This window comes from Cavia porcellus, unplaced genomic scaffold (genome assembly GCF_034190915.1).
Source record: "Cavia porcellus strain 051 isolate PalLab524CR breed Dunkin Hartley unplaced genomic scaffold, mCavPor4.1 scaffold_23, whole genome shotgun sequence".
In the NCBI taxonomy this organism is placed as follows: domain Eukaryota; kingdom Metazoa; phylum Chordata; class Mammalia; order Rodentia; family Caviidae; genus Cavia; species Cavia porcellus.
Window position 1 is genome coordinate 18,317,026 of NW_026947506.1, and position 20,687 is coordinate 18,337,712.

Genomic DNA, 20,687 nt, shown 5'->3' on the forward strand with positions numbered 1-20,687 from the left:
AGATGGACATCACACATATACAGGAGTTTGGGACTCTTAAATATGTTCATGTTTCCACAGACACCTGTTCTCGCGTCATATTTGCAACAGCAGAAACAGGTGAAAAAGTGTCTAATGTGATCAATCATTGCCTGGCAGCTTGGGCCGCATGGGGCAAACCAAAAATATTAAAAACTGATAATGGACCAGCCTATATAGGCAAAGCCTTCAATGAGTTCTGCAAAATGATGGAGGTTCAATTAAAACATGGTATCCCATACAATCCCCAAGGTCAAGGAATCATTGAGAGGGCTCATAGAAGCCTCAAAGAAATTTTACAAAAACAAAAAGGGGGAGTAGGCCAAGGCCTGGCCCCAAAGGCACGATTATCCATGGCACTATTCACACACAATTTTTTAAATTTAAATAATGATAATCGCTCCCCAGCTGTGGAGCACTGCAACCCTTCCCCCAACCATAAAGGGTGGGTGAAGTGGAAAGATGTCCTGACAGGACAATGGATGGGCCCGGATCCAGTGGTCAGCTGGAACCGAGGCGCGGTTTGTGTTTTCCCACAGGAACCGGGACGAGAACCACTGTGGATACCGGAGAGACTGACACGGGCAACAAAGCCCTCGACTGAAGATCAGACCTGCCCTACTGGAGATCCATCACAGACCAACCAATAAGATGAATAGAAATAGCGGTAGCCCGAAATGGACAAGAAGATCCTCAGGCATATGCATGGCTTGCTCAATTGGCCCACGACCGAGTCTAGATATGGCGGGCATCCCTCATTCTCCTCCATAAGGTGACAATACACAGCAGGGTAGGTGAGTCAATGACGGGTAAGAGCGTGCCTCCCCAGCACGACTCGACCTAAGCCAGGCCCTACCCCATCCTGCACGTAAGCCGCTGGACTGTTAGATGCTGCCCAGGTCTAAATTTCTCTCCGAGGGGATTTCTTTACGGAGAGGAAATGAGTGCAAGCTTGTGTGCATCCAGGTTCCGTCCAGTTTGTGCCTGGCCCTAGAAAAAGGACGAGGGCCTCAGGGCCTTGGCAGACCATGGCATGGCCAACCAGGGTCTAAGCCAAGGACCTACGGTGGGCCTACACATAGGGCATAAGCCTCTGCACCCAGTCCAGGAAGGGCTACGATGCGCACATTCATAAAAAATAAAATAGGGGGAGATGTTGGGAACCGCGTCTGTGATAGCTCGCCTTGCGCGGCGGACGTGCGGCCTGTGGTAAAGAGCAAAGCCTGAGGTAGATTACCCCTCCCATCGAATATGTTAGTTTCCTGCTTACCGCGTAAACAACCCGCTCAACAATATAGTCTGCCTGGCAACTGATGATGTTAGCCAATCAGCTTGCCTTGCTTACTTTAACATGATTGGACACTGTACCCGTATATATACCGGTGCCACCCCTGGGCGGAAGAAGAAGCCAGGTAGAAGCCCAGAAGTAAAAGCCCAAAAGGAGCCGCGGAGAGCGGACCGGTAGAGGCTTTGGGGCAGACTGAAGCACAAAAGGAGCCGCGGGGAGCGGACCAGAGGAGGCTTCAGCTGGGAGAACCCAGGGCAGGCTGTACGGAGAAGGAAAATAAAAAGAAAAGGTTGTCCACTACCAGACTTTGTCGTGTGTCCTTCCTGCCGGCCGGGAGCGGACATCGACACCCTGTCTCCTTTGATGTCCACATCCATCACCATGACCCTTCTTTCCCTTGATGTCCACTTCTATCACCACTGTCTCCCCACCACAAGCCTCCCCAGGAGACTTGTAGCAACCCCTTCCAAAGTACTATAAGCCTGGTTTTTCTTGTGACATGTAAATAATTTTTGTCTATTTTTTCATAATTTTTATTAGCAATTTAAACTTAAAGAACTGAAAGAATAGAAAAATTAACACTTATATTTCCTTTACCCAGGTATACTAATTGTTAACATTTTGCCATGTTTTCTGAAACATTTTAAAGTTGTAGACATTGGTCAAGAACAAGACCTAAAATAAGAATGTCACCTAAAAGCAAGACAGTCTCTCATATAACACCAAATTAAACATGAGCCCCCTCATAACATTAAACACAGGTGAAGTAATGTGATCTAGGTATAATCATGTTCAGACTCCCCCAGTTTTCCAATAACTTGGTCTGATTAATAATCATCTACTACTTTTTGGTTGTTTTACATTTTTGGTCTCCTTTAAGCTGGAATATTCTTTCTGTTCTTACAAAAAAAAAGATAAATTGGTCTGTATTAATGTTCAGGCCACTTGTACAAAACAGCACTCAGCTTGGAGTTTTTTGGCCTTTTTCAGATGATCCAACTGACATTAAATATTTGGTCAAAAATATCAGATGATCTGTTAAATTTCTGAGTGAGTCAGGGTATTTTCTCACATTGTCTCCAAGTGTATGCTATTTAACCAGATTTGCAATACTGACATTGTTTTGAGTCTTACTGTTTTATGAGGTTACCTATGAAGTAAAAGGTTTTGGATTTTGTTCTGTTTTCTCCATATGGTCCCGTTGTACTCTCAGCAAACTGTTTCTCTTCATTTCTAGATGGTCCCTTTCCCTGAACAGCAGTGACTGTCTCATACACAGAGGTGGTAGTGAGGACTGTCCTGGGATTTGATGCATCCAAACTGGAGTAATTCCTCTTCTGTCTGCAGAGTAATTTCATTAAAAGTTGCCTGCTCTTTGGAGGTGGTGTTATCTTCTGACTTTGTACTTCTTTTTTTCTTTGCCATACTCTTAATGACAGGGTCTTTCTTAGTTTTCTTTGTCAAATTTTAAAGTTAATCTTTCAAAGCTAATCCCATCTCTTGCAGAACTCATCCCTTCTCAAAACTCCAGACTTTGAAATTCTGGACTGTAGAGGTACTTTCTATCACTGGGACATGCAACCTGGCTCTCACAGTTTTAAGTAGGAAAGGTTTATTTGGGCTTACAGTTTTACTGGGTTCAGTTCCTGGTCAGCTGATTCCAAGGTAGAAATAGAAAGAGGAAAGTCACAGAAGAAGACAGCTTCTCACTCCATGGTGGCCAGAGAGAGAAGAGAAAAGCTAGGTACTGTATTCCTTTCAAGGTCATCCCACAATGAAAGCTTCCAACCAGGCCCCACCTTCTAACAACTCTTTCAGCCATGAACTCTTCAATGGAGCATAGCAACCCCAGGATCCAATCACCTTCCAAAGACCTGCCTCTGAACATGGGCAGTTTGGTGGGATATATTTGGATCTAAACCCAAAGACAGACACTGCCTTTCTCCTCAAAAGTTTCTTGAGACTCTTCCCCCTTCCTATTGTTCCCTCAGTAATTGGTACTGGAAAATGGCTCAGATCCACCCCCAATATTTTCCCATTAGTGACAGGACATTTTTTTCTAAAATATTTTCTGTTTCCCCACACCTAGTCCTCTGGTTTCCGTTTTTTTTTTTTTTTTTTTTTTTTTTTTTTGTTTATTTGTTTGTTTGTTTCTAAACTTGTGCTGATTTGGTCATTTATTTACCAGTTTGGGCATTATCTGAAGCTTGACCTGTTCAGTGTCTTATGGTCATGCTCTTTGCATGGTTTGGGTGGGTTTTACTTGCTCATCTTGCTGAGCAAGTGCCGTGGAACATTTGTGGGGAGTTCCAGGGTGTACTTGATTTATTTCCTTCTGAGTTGTGTTTCCTTTTCATATTTGGGCTGCCCATAACTTTACATAGCTGTCAACACAGATCTGTTTAGGTTTGTTTCTTGTTAGCTAAATAGTATTTTAATTTTTCCAGTTTTCCCCATCATGCTGTAGATACGGTCATTATTTGTCACTGGGACCACAATACTGTACTGAGTGGCTGTGCCAGGCTGCAATGTGCCGCTTTTCTGTGGCAGGAGATTCACACTGAAAAAGGAAGATGACAAGCTCACTTGGCACAGCAGACTCCACTCAAGTGGCTGAAGGACAAGCACTCAACCCAGAATAATGGTGTCATAAATCCCTGCAGGATCAATGATCAAAGAAAATCAGAATTGGATAGAATTGTCCCAATGTTAAGAAAACCAAAACATATTTCATAGATTGGGATACATATTTTTATTCTAAAACACTGCAGAAATTTGGTCATGTAAACATCACCAAATTCAGAGATGTGTTGGCATTATAATCTCTTAAACACTGGATGATGTCAGCTTGCACTAAAGATTGTAGGACAATAGTTAGTAGGTAGTATGTTTATGAGAACCATAATGTGCCTGTAAGTGATGGATCCAGGGAGACAGAGAATTTTAATAAAGGGCAGAGCCAAAGCACAAACAATGTACTCAGCAGTCTCATTTATGTTTAAATGCTACATATGCATTCACACACATTTACATACTTGCATTTTGCTGTAGAATGTTAGCTACTAAAATATCTTAGTATTGTAATTTTAATAAAGAGTCAAAGTTAATAAGACAGCAAATGTTCAGGTGAATTAGGAGCATGATTAGGGGTAGAATGATACACAAGTATTGTGTCTTCCAAAATGCCAAATTACAACCTGCAAACCTCATGCTCTAGCCTAAAGGAGCTTCCTGAGGACTTCACTTGAAACTTTCCAGAAATAAGCATATGAGGATCATAGGGTTGGAAAATGTGGTGATTAAATTAGTTGTGAGGCAGAGTTGAATGCAAGGGATATGATAGAGAACAGGAGCCTGGTCTCAGGTCACCTGTGAAGAGGGACTCCTGGAGGTGACATGAGACCTGTCAATCACTCTTTCTCTCTATGGTGGTGATGACTGAGCCAAGGACCTGGATGGGGTTTGCAGCTGGGATATGGTCGGCCTCCATGATTCATTTCTTCCATTGTCTGGGTGCCCTGAGGCATCCACAGTAGTTTATTCTCAAAGTATATAAAGAAGCAGGGTCCAGGGTATAATCTTGCAGCTATACAAATAGAGCGATTCCAGCCAAGTCAGCAGCTGTCCCCAATTATTTGTCCATATATTCCGGGTGCCAGGGAAAAGCCCACATGGGTATCACTAAATTGAGTTTTAAAGTGACTTCTTGTTCAGATGAAAATCTTCTAATTGTTATTTTTTTCTCACAATGCCTGGTCTCCTATCAAACAAGTAAGCAACACCCTCATTGTGAACCATTGCTACTGGCTAAAGAGGGAAGGTTAATTATTAAAGGGTTTTCAAGGATTGTGGTCCTACCTTGGAGGAAGTCTGTTGTAAATGCTGTCAGGATACAAGGACCAGATAGACACCTGGTGGACAGAGCAAGCTCTCATGATGGACCATGGGTTTCTTATTTTAGGTGTACACTGTCTTCAGCAGACTCTGTTTCTGCCTGTTCCTGCTCTGTTCCTGACTCACCTTTTGAGGGCACCTTAGGGATGTGAGACTTGTGGCCAGATTCTACTTAGGGGGCAGATCCTTCTCTCTGGAGAGGATCACAGATGGCCAGAAAAGCTTCTACCAGGGAAATCCCTCAAAACTGTGGGCCCCAGCAAATGACAAGCCCTCTGTCCACATCAGCTTTTATATGGATGCTGGAATCCCACTAATGGCTTCCATCATCTTCAGTGCGACACTTGGCTTTGTTATGTATTATACAGCATGACCTCAGACAAATTAGACTTCTTTTCAAATCCCCACTTTTGTATCCATGCCATGGAGACAATCTCCTGCCTTGGTAGGGTTGCTGTGAGAAGCTGATGAATTTATACCTAGAAAATGTTTTCGAAGTTTCCTGGCCAGTGTCTTCCTCCTCCACCTCCTCCTTATCTGGACCATTGCTGACCTCACAAGGGTCACACATGAAACTAAAATGCTACTTTTATGTTTCCTACTCCCTTTGGTGACACTGGTCATTTCTGAACTCAGACTATATAAATTATTCACAGCACAATCTTTTCCTTCCTTTCCCCCAAATCCATAGACCCCATGGAGATGTTTGAGCAATTGTTTCTCAGTGCACATAGCTAAAGGTATCTTTCCTAGGCTCCTGGAAGTGTCTCTTGGGGCCACTGACCATGCACACATTTCCACGGTGACCTCGGGTAAAGTTCAAACAAATTTCCCATGGCAACCACTTTCCCATGGTGATTTTGGGGACTGAGGCTTGAGCGAAGCACATTTGTTCAGCACAAAACAGAGAAATGGGTAATTCTATGTGCCTTGAGAGAACTGTCCATGAAAGATTTAGTGCTCAGATATGAAAAAGGCCCACTTAATTAATCTTCAGGGTTGGGAGCTCACATCTTACCGCACATATGAAAGTGCTTTGAACAGCAGCACCAAGAGTTTACTTAGTTGCTCTGTTTTATTGCAGCATGGTGCCAGGCTGGCTCTGCAGAATCCTCCCCATGTGGTGCCTCAGAGTAAATCCTAAATTGGAAGGTGAGGCTGCGTCCTGTCCTTCCCTTAGAGAGGAAGAGGGAAACCTTGAGAGAAGCAGCCTTTTATTTAACACAAATAAATTCTTAATAGTTGATGATTATGATGTTTTACATACAGTTTTTATGGTTATTTTACATCTGCATGTTTCCTAGATGAAGCCCAAGTTCAGTGCCTGCCCTGCACTCCCTTAGAACCAGCTGCTTTGATAGGCTGCATATACGTGCTGTCTTTTATTGTGCAAAGCTCTTTGATCTCTGCAGAGGGAATGCACCACATAAATGTATATACAATCATCCCAAAGAATGGCTTTATGGGTGAGACCCAGCTCTGTGCCGGCCATTGTCTGGTGGCAGAGTGTGCAGGCTATGGGATAATGGTGCTGGCGTGTCTGTTCACATAGGTGGCTGCTCCAAGACATGCATTTCTCAAGGATGCTTTTGGTTGAAGGAAACATATGTAGAGAAAAAAAGTGCACCAATCATAGGCATTCACTTTAAGGCCTCTCAACTCTCTGATGCAGCAGCACCTGGCACTTGAGCAGGAACTGGGGTCTCCCAGTGGGGCCTGCACCCTTTCTTCCCCTGCACCCCACAGGCTCCCCTCCATCCCGATTTCTAGCACCACAAATGACTCATCCTTCATCATCTTGAACTTCATCTGGATTCAGTCACACAGCATAGCATCCTCAGGGCTTTGTGTCTTGTTCTCAGCCTCGTATTAGTGAGACCCATCCATGCAGTGATTCTACACCTTTGTTTGCTATATAAGATTTCATTGCACAAATGAACTGTGATCACCTATCCTGACACTGGAAGAGACTGGAATTATTCCCAGGATGTGGCTGTCACACTCAGAGCTGGCAGACTGTCCCGGATGTGTCTTGTGCCAAAGGTCAGCACATACAGATGTCGGGTGTGCATAGACATGGAAGCACCCGGTAATGAAAGGCAGACTTGCACAATTGAGGTAGTAGATGGTGCTCAGTGGTTCCAAGCACTACTGCCAATTTCTACTGCCATGAGCAATGCATAAATCAAGTTTCTGTGTCACTGAGGGACATTAGATTGCACCCCCCGCAAGACTCTATTATTTGGCATAGGCTTGTTACAGAGAAACAGCGGATGCTGGAAGCATCTTACATTGTGTTATAGTTTGTGTGTGACTGTCCATCTAACAACCCATATGGTCATGGGGGCAGGCTTTTTGGAGGCAACTGAATCTAGAGATCATGATTGATTCACAATTTAATCTGGGATTGTCCTCCACCCACCATAGAGCAGGTAGCCTGCATGCAATATAAGGGACAAAAAGAGTCTTTCTCTTGTTGATTTTGTTGTTTTCTGCAACAATGAATGGTTGCATCTCTGTCATGTGTCTCCCTGCCTTGGAGCCAGCTAATTGTGGACTGAAACTTCTACAAACAGTGAGCTAAATAAACCTCTCCTCAATTTTGGGCGCTGGGTATTTTGCCTTAGCAATGAGAAAAGTAACTAAGACATATTGTTATAAAGGAAAGTCACTGTAATGAAGAATTCACTCTCCCTACCTGGAAGAGGAGGACCGTGAAAAACTCAGTGGATGAGGCACCAATTGCAATCTACACATCATAGATTACTGAACCACACATGTTCACTGTATTTTTCCCATAGGCTGTCTTATAAGTTGCCTTCCCCACCCACAGGCTCCAAGCTTTTGTGTGTGTGCATGTGTGTGCATGTGTGTGTGTTGCTGAAAATTGAATTTAAGGACTTTGCATTGAGCTACGTTTCAAGCTTTTTCATTTTTTTATTTCGAGACAAGATCCCACTGAGTTACTACTAAGTAGCCAAGGCTCATCTTTAACTTGCAGATCTCCTGGCTCAGTCTCCCAGAGTTCTAGGATCATAGGTGTTGGTCACCATGCCTGGTGCCCAAATCTCTTTCTTTGGTTTCAGCCTAGGCTGGTACATATAAGCCTGAGTTCTACCACCCTTTATGTGACCTGTCTCTATGACACATTGATAAACTTATGTTTTCTTCTTGTCAGTTTACCCTGTGCACGGTTATGTCACACCACAGCTGAGAACCCAGGATGGGTAGAGGGAGACCTTTTCTTTCTGCATTACTGGCATTGGCGTTGCAGTTTTTTACTACTGAGTCATTCTGTTGTGTGTGCAGGGGAAAGAAGTTCTGCCCTTCTCTTACCCACTGCAAGGTTCATGGCTGAGATCCCTGAAACAAGAGACAGATTAGCAAGAGGAAAGCAGGACAAATGCATTTAGTATGAGCTTTGTGTGACCCAGTCATGAACGAGAAAACTGCCTTTTTATGAGTGTCTTGTAGAAATAGGAATAGAGGACAAAAGGCCAGAGTCTGATATCATAAACAGTATTCAGAAAGGCTCTTTGTTCAGGTTCTCTGCATCTGTCTCTTGCTCGAGGATGAAGGCTGTGTGTCCTACACAGGTCACCCCCTCTTCATGGCCAACTCCAGAGGAGGCAGGGACCCTGTGCCATCGCCTTCCTGGCATAGCCAAGCTTGGCTGCAGTGAAAAGAACAATTTAAATCTGTGAAACTGAGTGAGGCAGTTATTTGCCCATGCCTGCTGATCAGGAGGGCAGTGTCACTGTCCTCACCCAGGACATATGGATGCCCCAGCAGCCTGGCAGTGAGCACCCAGGCCTTCACATCCTGGGCTTTGCATGTGTGGGTTCAGGGAGTACAGGTTAAACGTCAGAAGAAGACTGCACCTGTGCAGAATGTGAAAGGCTTCCTGGCACTGTTCCCTGGACAACACCAAGGACAGCTCTGCATGTGGCACATGCATCAGATTAGGCATCATGAGGTACCCAAAGGTAACTCAGAGGCGAGCTATGCCCTGTACTGATGTAGACAAGGTGCTCTCCTGTCCTCACTGTTGGCACCTACAGGCCCCAGGGACAGCTCAGTGCTTGCCACCGTGACCCTTGCCTGATGGGTGACACTGCCTGGGATGGGTGAGGACCACAGGGGCCTGAGGACAGCACCTTTCCCACCAGGTCATGCAGATCTCAGAGCTGCACAGGGAAAGTGACAGCAGCTTTTGTGCCATAGACAATAACAGGGGAAAGCCCCACTATTTCAGTGTAAAGAATCTGAAGCCATAAATATCCCAAGCTGAAAGCGCAGCCCAGAAAGGGCTGTTGTGAAAATGGAGGTAATTAATTCCTCATGCCGTGAGCTGAAATTCAACCCAGACCTGCTTCGCTCTCGTGTTTCTTTCAGTTTACAGTCCGCGGAAAGTGGAGCCAGGCGAGCCTTGGTGGTGCGGTTTTCCCGCACATCTCCTTCTATCATGATGCTCGTTTTGACCATTTTTCCATGAACACACACAGAATGGATCCAGCCTTCTTGTCTGTGAGGTTTCTCTCACCTGAGCATCCCCTTCAATCATTGGTAGTCACCTTGCTGGTGACTTCTCAGGGCAGAAAGAGACCTTCAGGCTGGAGCAGCAGAGATGAACTCTAACATCAGGTGAATTTTTGCATTCAGAAATGAGGCTGGTATTTTGCTAAATTTGAGTTAAAGCTTAACATTAGCAGCACAAGGCTTAACCTTCACACCCAGAGGATGATAAAGCTCCGCAGGGCCCCGACCTTGGTGGGTCTCCCTGTTAGCCTCTCTCCCACTGTCCAGGCAAGGTGGTCCATGCCCACTGTGCTGTCTACCATCTCCTGTCCAGCACTGTCAGCTGTGTCACCACTACAGTGCAGGTGCGTGGAGAAGGTGGAGGTGCTTTTCTACTTTCTGCCATCTAAAACCCATGGGAATCTCGCCCTTCTTGACAATAGAGAGAAGAAAAAACTACACGAGACCACCTTCCATTCCAGCCTCAATGATAAGATGGTTCTAGACATGTCCTTGGTGAAGGTGGCTCAGCCTCTATGTCCACCCTTGCCTGCTGGTTCCCTGGGCATGGTGGCCAACTGTGTGGTACAGGGGACACTTGTTGCCTGCATCTACATCAAGTCAGTGCCTGGCTCTCTGGGTGACCCAAGTCCTGTCCTGGCCCCAGCTGTCCCATGGCTGCTGTCTTCTCCAGGTAGAGAGGCACCTGTGTGTTTTATCTTCTCTTCCTAACATCACAGCTGACAAGAGTGTCTCCCAGTCATCCTCAGCTTAGTGACCTCTCTTTGCTGATGTGAACTGCACCTAATCCCTGACCCAGCATCCCTCTTGGCCTTGTCACGAGGTCATCCAATGCCCTCTGAGTCCCAGGGCAGATCCCAGCTTCCATCTGGCACTGAAGAGGCTCTGGATCGGATGGTGCCCTGTCCAACTGACTACAGGCCTGGCTTACCCTGCCATGTCTCACACCTGGGTCATCTCTGCTTCCATATCCATTGCAGGAAACCTGCCACTGTGCCCTGGAGATAATCCTGACACTGAGCTGTGGGGTGAACCCTGAAGGAGACTGCATCATGTCCAACTGGAAGCTGGATGCCGTGTACCTCTGTTCTAGGTTCATTATTGGGTACCTATAGTGGTTTGTAACATATGGGTGTGTCCCCCGACACCCATATGTTATCCAGCCTATGGGGCTTTGGGAAGGTGATAGGAGGCAGAGGCTTTTGGGAAGAAGTGAGGTCACTGGGAGCATGGCCTTGTGGGTAATCCTGGGACCCCAGGACATCTTTGCTTCTTTCTTTGCATCTGAGCTACCTTGAGGTGAACAGTCCTCTTCTGGCACCATGACATATGGTACTACCATAGGGTCACAGCAACTGGGCCAAGCAGCCATGGGCTAAATCCTCTGATTCTGTGAGCCACATAAACCTCTCCTCCTCTCAAGTTGATTCAGTTCAGTGTCTTGACACAGTAGTGAAAGTTGGCTGACCACACTTTTGATGTAGGCCCTTGTCAGTGCAGTCTTGTGGTGGGAGGATTAGGCAGATGTGGCTAGTGTTGCCTTTCCATCACCCAAGCTCAAGTCCCTAAGCCCGGGCCCCAAGCACAAAACTCTTTACTTTCACAAAGATTTTCCTCATAAGTTTTCTTTCCAGCATTGTGTGTGAGGAGGGGGTGTTCTTCCCATTCACTGAGTTCTCTCCACCTTAGAATTCAGAAATGTTTACTTTAGCATCTGAAATTCAGTTACACCAGCACATGAAGCACTGGAGACTAGGCAAGCTGACCCTTTGGGGACCCACACAGCAGAGTATGAACCTGGACTTTTAGACTTGAGCTTGGGACGAACACCTTCCAGCTACCTTCCTCTGGCAGATCTTAAAATATGCTGGTGTATTCAAATATGAATACAGTTTCATTCCAGCTTCCTACTTTGGGAGCTTTTTTCTACTATTTAAATCACAAAGCAATAAACCATCAGCTTGAGATTTTGTTAAAAATGTTTTGGCATCTTGAGCTTGTTTTTCTCAATAAAGTTAGGAGATATTCTTTGCCAAAGCAGACACTGAGGTCTGTTGTGAAAATCATTAAAATATAATCCAAGCCTAGTGCTATTTTGAGTCTCTTGGGATTTTCTTTTTCATTTTTTGTTCTCTGACGGTCTGGTTTCAATTTTAATTAACTTGGAAAACGAGACTGCCCTCACCTTTATGCTTGAAAAAAAATACATTTGAAAGAAATAATGCCTTTTGAATTCTATACAAGTACGCCACAAATTAGGATTAGTAATTTGATGGTTTAATAGGAAAATCGTTGTAATTTTAAGTGACAGTTAATTAACTAGAGTAAAGAATACAGTTTGCTGTTGCTAAGTAGGCAGAAGGGATTCAAAGGGCTGAGAGATAAGATGTACATTGAGCTTCAGCTATGGCCAAACAATGGAATTTCAAAAATCAACTCATATGGTTTCCTTCAAAAAATGTCTCTGCACTTATTCTCCAGAGAGGTAGTAGAAGTATGTATTTAAAGATGAGCATAAGCATCTAAATAAAAAAATCTATCGAGGCAAAAGAAATTACAATGAGGTAGTATACTGATCAGGTCTGACAAACACAAAACCAGCCATTGGTGTGCAAAGGGTTTCAGCATGGTCTTTAGAATTCTTTTTAATAAACGTCCCTATAAAGTTAGCCATAGAAGCCCTTTTCCTGTGGAATACAGTGTGAAAGGTATACATTTTCAAAAGAGAAGGAAGGAAATGGTTCCATTACATAATAAAAATCAGAACTGAAACCTAACTGACTTTTATCAATCACATATTGTAGGATATATACTTTATTTTTCTGGCTAATAGTTTTAACAGATAGGTTAAAACATGTGGAAACTAGAAATATTTCCAATCTGTTACATCTTCTTAAATCTTTGGATTGCCTGATCTTTTGTTTGAGAGATGATTTGGTAGATTTAGTCTTTAAGATAAACAAATGTCCCCACGGAGATTACTGCTTTTTGACTGCTGTTTCTTAGAAGACGCCTCTTGCCCTATTCGGAGGTGATGCCCTGTGTCAGCCCCTATGACCTCTTGTCACCTCCTTTGTGTGAATCTACACACTTCTTAGTCCCAAGTTTCTGAGCAACAGTTTACCTCTTTAATCAGGAGTTCTGAACACAGACAGTGAACACTCATCCTCACTGTTCTCTCCTTGCTTCCAGAAACAGGGATGCATGGCATCTCCTTCATGCAGCATCTGGAAGCTCCAGCACTGTACCAGGTGCCTGGTGTGTGGTCCCAGAACTCAGGGCCCCTTCTGGAGGCAGTAAGAAGCTACTAGCCCTCTCTGTGACCTATGATGCTGAAGGTCCTCCTTTCATGACTGTAAACATTCATGATCAGTGTCAGTGGCTAAGGGTATAAATAATGCCAGGCTGCTTGTCAGCATCACCCATTTCCTCCTTGGACTGGTCCTGGACTGAATGTACTTGTTTGCCCTATTTGAAGTACACTTGGCCTAATATTTTTCACACTTAAAAATCAGGAGACAAGTTAGTGGTTCTGATGAGTTTGCGGCTGATAGGTGGGTCCTCAGCCATGTCAGCAAGTACTGGGGTCACTGTGGGTGGGCGTGGAGGCCATATGGGGACCCTGCTCTCTGAGAGTACAGTCACCAACCACATGGTCTCAGGCCCATAATACAGGACTCAGGTACTCTGACCCCTCAACTTCTGTGCTTGACAGGTTTTTGGAGACAGGCACAGATCCAGTAACTGAGATGATTTCTGTGAGAGTAACCGGAGATTGCTGCATGAGGAGGCCATGAGCCTGATTGAGGGGTGCAGCCCAGGTCTGGGAGCAGAGAATGTAGGCTGCTTCAGTGGTCATGAGACCTGGAGTTTAGGCGATTGGGGAGGCTCACATCAGAAAAAACACAAAAATTGTAAGTTAAAAATACATTGGGGCAAAAAGGTTTGATTCCCCCAAATACATTAGGAGAGAACCTCAACAAACACAAAATTTTAAAAACCAACAACAATTGCAAATATTACAACATTCAGAATGATATTTGTATTAACTAGCAATCAGGCACCTGACCTCGTTGTATCTTGTCCTCTGTATTTCTGAGCTGTCCACTCTTTGCCTCTTTCTGTGGTGATCTGAGTTATGCTGTCCAGGGAGAGAATAAGGAAAGGGTTTTTCTTCAATATGGACACGGATGGGCCACTCAACTTTGTTGTTGTGTTGCCATTGATGGTTTTAAAAAGTTTCTTTCAACTTCACAAGCTGCTATTAGTCATTATTTAGACATGTTGAATTTAAGAAGCCTTCATCATATGCATCATGTATTCCCATGGAATGAGAGCAAAACCAAATACTCTGAGTAGACAGCACTTGTTACAGGACTTCCTGTTGATATCCTACTTTCTGTGGCTCTCTGTAAGTTCTGTGTGAACTTCAACCATGATAGTAATTCCATATTCACCAGCAAATAAGGGAAAAAGTAAAGTTATTTCCTGTATTCTCATTGAATGGAGTATCAAAAAATATAAAAGTTTGTTTCTGAATCTTTATGAATGTCCCTTTCTTAGAGAATTTCTGCTTTTGTATGCATTGAAAATGTCTTGGTTACAATTGCATCTGCTTATCGGAATAGTTCCTGCAGGCTCCAGATAGGAAACAGGTGAGGTGTCTCTACGTGTATTTCTACTCTGTGTTCTGCACATTAGAGCTTTCACTGTGACCAGGGACACAGGGGAATGGAGCCCCTTCTCGTACTTCTAACCAGAGGAACTTTCTGCAGAGTTGTTTCTGGCACTGTGCATTTAAACCTGGTTTCTTTCACTACCACTCACGTTTTCCAAGTACCAAAAGCCACAGACTTGTTCTTGTCACATAAGCAGCACTTCTGGCTCTGTCCGTTTCTGTGTCTTCCAAGTATAGGACGTGAATGTAGAGAGAAAGGGAAGCCCACCTTGCACTGAGCTGTGAGAATTTGTCTTCTGTTGATGGTAGGAGAAGCCAGCAGCTGGTCCTCAGTTTCCTTTGTGGCCCTTAACAGTCCAAAGCTGGTTCCTCATGTGCTCTGCTTCTCGGGCAGGGTGCTGGCTACCGGGCTGGAGAGATGTTAGTGTTCTATGCTCTCTTTCCCCAGATGTTTGCCCAGATGTGTGATCTTCACTAAATGTGAACCCACCAGTGCTCTAAAATACTGTTCCTGCTCCCATGATAAAAGCAATTCATGCAGTTGAAAGAAAACTTAGCACAGAAACCAAAGAAAATGAAAACATTCATAAATCTTCATCATTGTTATAACTGAGGGTTTCTGTGTAATCACTTTCATGTGTGTGCCTTGTGTAAGAATTACATCCATCTCTATCTCTTGGGCTATTTCATATATATCACGATATATGTCAGCTTCGTGTCACTATCACAAATATTCAAGAAAGAAATTAGAAAGAAAAAAGATGGATTTGGGTCACAGTTTTAGGATGCTTAGTACAAATTAAGCAAAACCACTGCCTTTAGGTATCCAGTGTGGACCCTGGAGTGCAGCAAAACTTCCCATGTGGCGGCTAAGAAGCAAAAGCCAGAGGAGAGGCTGGTGCCACAGTCCCTTTAATGGGGGCACCCCAGTGACACCTGAGGACCTTGAAGTGGTCAAAATGCAGAGCACAGCAAGGCTGATCTGGCCTAGTTATCAGAAACACAGGCTGGGGAGGGAACAGTCTCAACCAGGGACATTTTGTACTCTGAAGGGGTTTTTTTGCAATGTCTGGAGACATTTTTGTTGTCATAACAAGGGTGCAAGGTGGGGAATGGCAGTTGCTGGTAGAGAGGGCAGCACACAACCTCCTCCTTCCCTGCAGTGACAAAGAGCGACATGGCCCACTAGACCATCCACCTGTTGCTGGGCTGGAGACCTGGCTGGAGAGGCCTCAGGCTGCATCCCTAATGGGACATCTGCTAGATGCGTGACCTCAGGAAATGCTCCATTGTGGGAGCATCTGGCTGTGAGTCCTTGCGGTGGATGACATTGGATCCATTGCATTGCTTAGCATGGAGCCTTGCTCCTGGGAGGCTCTCGGCATCCTTGAGTGCTTTAGAGATTTCTCACCCGCAGATGCCCACAGAGTCCGGGAGGAGTCAGCACTGGGCCATGTCTAGCGCCAGAAAGCAGGGGACCGAACCGGGCAGGTAGGGAGTTTGGGCCACGGGAGAGCAAAGGCCATGACTTGCGGGAAGAAATTGGACTCCAGACTTCCTTTGGCTGTTCTCCAGTTTCAAATGTGTCTCTTTTCTGGGGTGAAATATGGCTTGAGTTAGGGGCCTCCCCTTCTCTGAATGTAAAAGGTTATGTCATGCGTTTCCAGTATCTGTGCCTCTGCTTCTTCTTCCTTGAAATCATTTAGAAAGAGGTTGTGGCCATGTGGGATGCAGAGCTTGCTGGGTGTCAGGTCCAAAGAGAGAGAAGGAGGGGAGAAGGCCAGTGCAGAGGAGAGGACTGCTGCCCCCCACGCCCAGGGGCTTCTGCTGATTGGAAGGGATCGGAATCCATTTCCCTGTTAGTCTGCTCTGCTCCTTCATGGAAAGATTCTTGTGGGCTCTAAAGTCTGGGCTCTGTGCTCTTTCCTTTCCCTCCCCCACCCTGTACCTGAGGAGACCCCAGCAGAGGAGCCTGCATTTGAGCGACACCCAGGGTTCCTCCCTCAGGGGTGGGAAGCTGCTCGGCTTTGCTGGTCTCCCTCCCCCTCCCTGGAATCTCAACGGGAGCCCTTGTTCAATGGCTCCATGGGTCTCTTCCATCTGTGCCTCATTGCCAGTCACCCTCTGTCCTTTTGGGCCTTGACCAGATCTAAATAAATGTTAGGCGCCAGCTGTCCTCCAGGCCAGGGTTTGGCAGTGCAGTTCTCATGTATTAGAAAATAAAACTTCCCTCACCGTCCCTCCCCTCTCCTCTCTTTCTCTCCCTTCCCTTCCTCTTCCTTCCTCTTTTCTTCCATGCTAGAGATTGAACCCACACCTTAGCAATGAACTAATATCCCTAGCCCTTTTAATTTTTTTTTTTAATTTTGAGGGAGAGTATCTCACTAAATAGCACATTATGGTCTGAACTTGTGACCCTGTGCTTCAGTCTCCCACATAGCTAGGACTGCTGGTGTGTACATCACACTGATGAGGAAATACTTCTGTAGTAGCTTTGTGAGGAAAAAGAGAAGTAAGAAGTTGCTTTAAAAGGATTCAATGTTAATAAGGATCCGTGTTAATTGAGCATCTGCTGTGTGTCAGCCCTACATTTGTGAATCACTCAAGCCTCACAGAGATCTGGAACACAGATGTTTGTCTCTGTGTACAGATTTAGAACAGAGGCTCAGCCAGGATCCAAACCTTCAGTAAAGACAGTGGCTATAATTTGAAGGTTTCTTTTTCTCTCCATCACCAACAGCAAACCACCTACTGAAAATCAATCTAATAAATAATAATGCACTTAGATCACTGAAGTTGTGCATAACACATAAAATTGTGCATTCAAGGCTTGGACGTCCAGATTCTTTCCCCACCCAGCCCACCCATCTCCACTGCTCCATTTCCTGCCTTCCAAGTGAGACTTTCTGAGCAGAACTGAGCCCAACACCTCATGGATTCTACCAGAAGCTATGGAAGAGAAGTTGCTGGCCAGTCACTTTGCCATCTGGAAGGCTTGGGAAATGTCCTGCAGTGCTCCAAGGGCCTTCTGAGGGAACCACTCAGCTGAGTGTTCTTGTCAGCTCCTGCCCAGGTCTACACAGAAGGGGTCTGATTGGCTGTCTCAGATGACGCTGTCCTCTTCAGCACTGTCCCCACACTGTGACAGATGAGCCAGGAGGGCCCCTGTGGACTGAAGCATTGGCATCCACAGTGGTGGGGCTGTGATTCAAAAGACCACCTCGATGCAGGCCAGCAGTGTGTTCTCCTCTCCACCAGGCTGGAGCAGAACGAGGGCCTGAGCTGCCTCTGTGAGCAGCAGGGAAGGGCTGGGAAGGCCTGGGTGGGATGAGGTCCAGATGCACCTGCAGAGAGGCAGCAAGGACGGCAAGAGGAGAGGGGCTGTAGCTCTGAATCCTGGCCTTATAGCTCCCCAGAATCCAGGTCTCGGGAAAGTTAGTTTAGCTCACACAGCTTTGTGTTTGTGTCTTCATGGAATATCAACAATTGTACATCTGGGGCTTTTTAAGTTTTAAAATATTAACTGACTACTAAAGGTGGAGCGTGCTCAGGGTGTGTGATGTGCTGATCTCATACACCTACAGGTTGTGGAATGACCATGGTGGTCAAATTAATAAACACATCAGTCACCTCTGTGCTGCACCTTAGACCCCAGGGTTGTTTACAGTGGGAATTGAAGGTTACACCAACATCTCCCCTTTTCCTTCCCCTCCCACCTTCCTGTCACCATCATTGTCCAGGACAAACCCTTTTTTACTGCACATGTCAATGAGGTAATGCAGGGTTTATCTTTCTGTACCTGGATCTTGTCACTTAACATGAGGTTCTCCAGTTTCACCTATATTTTCTTTTCATGAGTGAATAATATTCTACTGTATATGGGTGCCACAATTCCTTATCCATTTCCTCACAGATGGGCATGGAAGTTGCTCCTGCATGTTGGTTACTGGGAACAAAGCATTCAGTGGACATGGGGTGCAGATATCTGTGATACTAATTCCATTTTCTTTGGATGTATACTCAAAAGTGGGGTTTGCAAAGTCCCTATCATGATAATAGTTCTGTATTTAATTTTTTGAGGAATTTCTTTGCCATTTTCCATAATTATGTGATGATTTGAATTACCAAGAACAGTATACAAGGTTCCCTTTCCTACATCCTCACCAGCACTTGTTCATCCCTGGCTTTTCATAGCAGCGGTGCTAACAGGTGGGTGGTGATATCTCACTGCAGTTTTTGACTTGTGTTTCCCTGATGATTTAATCTTACCTATTGCCATTTCCATATCTTCTTTGGAAAAATGTCAGTTCAGGTCCTTTGTCCCACTGATTAATTGGGTCATAAGTTTCTTGGGTTCTTGTGCCAATGTATAGGGCAGGATCTTATACAGACTTAGTAAGTGCTATTTCTCATGACGCCAGTGGTCATGAGGGCTGAAACATGAAAATCATCCCATTGAGGACCATTAAAGGACCTGTTGCTCAGTTCTGAGGACAGAAGTGCATCAGAACAATTTCCACTCAAGTCAGAGTCTTCATGCCAGGCACAGCCTCCCTTCCTATGTCCTGATGCATCCAGTGCATAGGCCCCAGACACCACCCAAATGCAGCAATAGGAGGCTGTGCCCAGAAGCCAGCAACCTGTAGTCAGCCTAAGTCAAGGGCAACCCAACTCTGCCACTGACAAAACTGGTCAATCTCCGTCATGCTCAGTTTTCTCATCTGGAAAGTGAGGTAACAATGCTATGGGAACCAGTCCGAGGCTGCGCCAGGCACACAGCTCAACTGCTCTTATTTGCATTTACCCTTCAGTCCGATGCCAATGCATCCAGGTGGATGAGGAGGCTGTAAAGAGGCAGCAGAGTCTCCTGTTGAGAAGGTATCTAATGAGTAGCGGACACTGTCAGTATGGGGTGCTTAGGAGGGAGTTCTCAGTGCCCTGGAGACCCAGCGACTCAGCACAGAGAAATAACTTACCTTGGGATTGTACAGTGCCATGGAGCACAAGGTCTTTTCTCTGAGTCCCTACTTCCTCTCTGTTGCTACAAAAGCTGCATATCAACTTTCCAAATTCTCTGCTGTCATATTGTCTCTCCAGTGATGTCCATGACAGTGTGATAGATAACCTTTGGATTCTTGCAAATTGGGCTCCACTTTGATGACCCCAGGTTTAGCACTGTGTGTGAGTAGAGATTCTTAGAGAGGAAGCTGCAGGGAGGGATCTTGCAAAAATAACTCCCCGGAATATACATGTCACAGGAACTGAGATGCTTGTGCTCTCTCCTTGCCAATTTGTGCTGACATAGGAATAGAAACAAGACCTTTATGATGGTAATTCAGCATGCTCCCTCTTTGCTCCTGCCACCTATAAGCCACATGAAACTGTGTTTTCCTTCAGAGATTGGGCACGTAATTCTCTCCAGCACCACCAGTTAAGAACTAGCAGGAAGGCATGGACTCTGAAGCAAGTCATATTGGGGTTTTTTGTTGTTGTTTTATTTTGTTTTGTTTTTTCTGCAAAGAGTTTGGGAGCAAGAAACAAGAAATGCAGAAAATACAATATGTTATCTCTTGTTTCTAAAGAAAATGCTTTCTAAAAGTAGCAGTGATTTTTCCCTGCAGTATAATTGCTTCATCCTGTATGAGAACTTTGAGCATTTTCAGCAAAGATGCTGCACATCCCAGAATTCCAAGTTTGTCTACATTGTGAGATATGGTCCTCACTCTATAGGGTTTTTGCATAAAGATGATTCATTGGTTCATGAGCTGATTCCACATCTGCTGAGCATCAAAAAGAGTCAGCATTGAGAAAGGACAGCAGAAACACAGAGGGACATGTGTGAACTACAAGAAAGGTTCCCAGCATAGGCTTAATAGACAAGGAACAGAGATTCCCACCTGATTTGTACCAGTGACTTTGTAAGAAGTGAGAGTTGAGCTGGTCCTTGAGGAACAAACAGAATCATTACCAAAGTCTTGATGTAGTCAATGAGAGGAAAGAGCACATGTCAGGCCACAGGCAAGAAACAATGGTGGCCATGAATCAAGATTGGAAGGCAAAGTCATTCTGGGGGCAGCAGCCATTAATTAAATACTAATTACTGCCACAAAAGACAAAAAGAGGCCCAGCCCTGTGGCTTTTCAATAGATCCAGGTTTTCAGGTATTTCAAGACATATTTTCATATGAGTTCAACCCATATAGATAAAGAGTATTGTTCCCCCACAGTCCTAACAGCATTTGACATTCGATCCTCCTGTAACCAGTGCCTT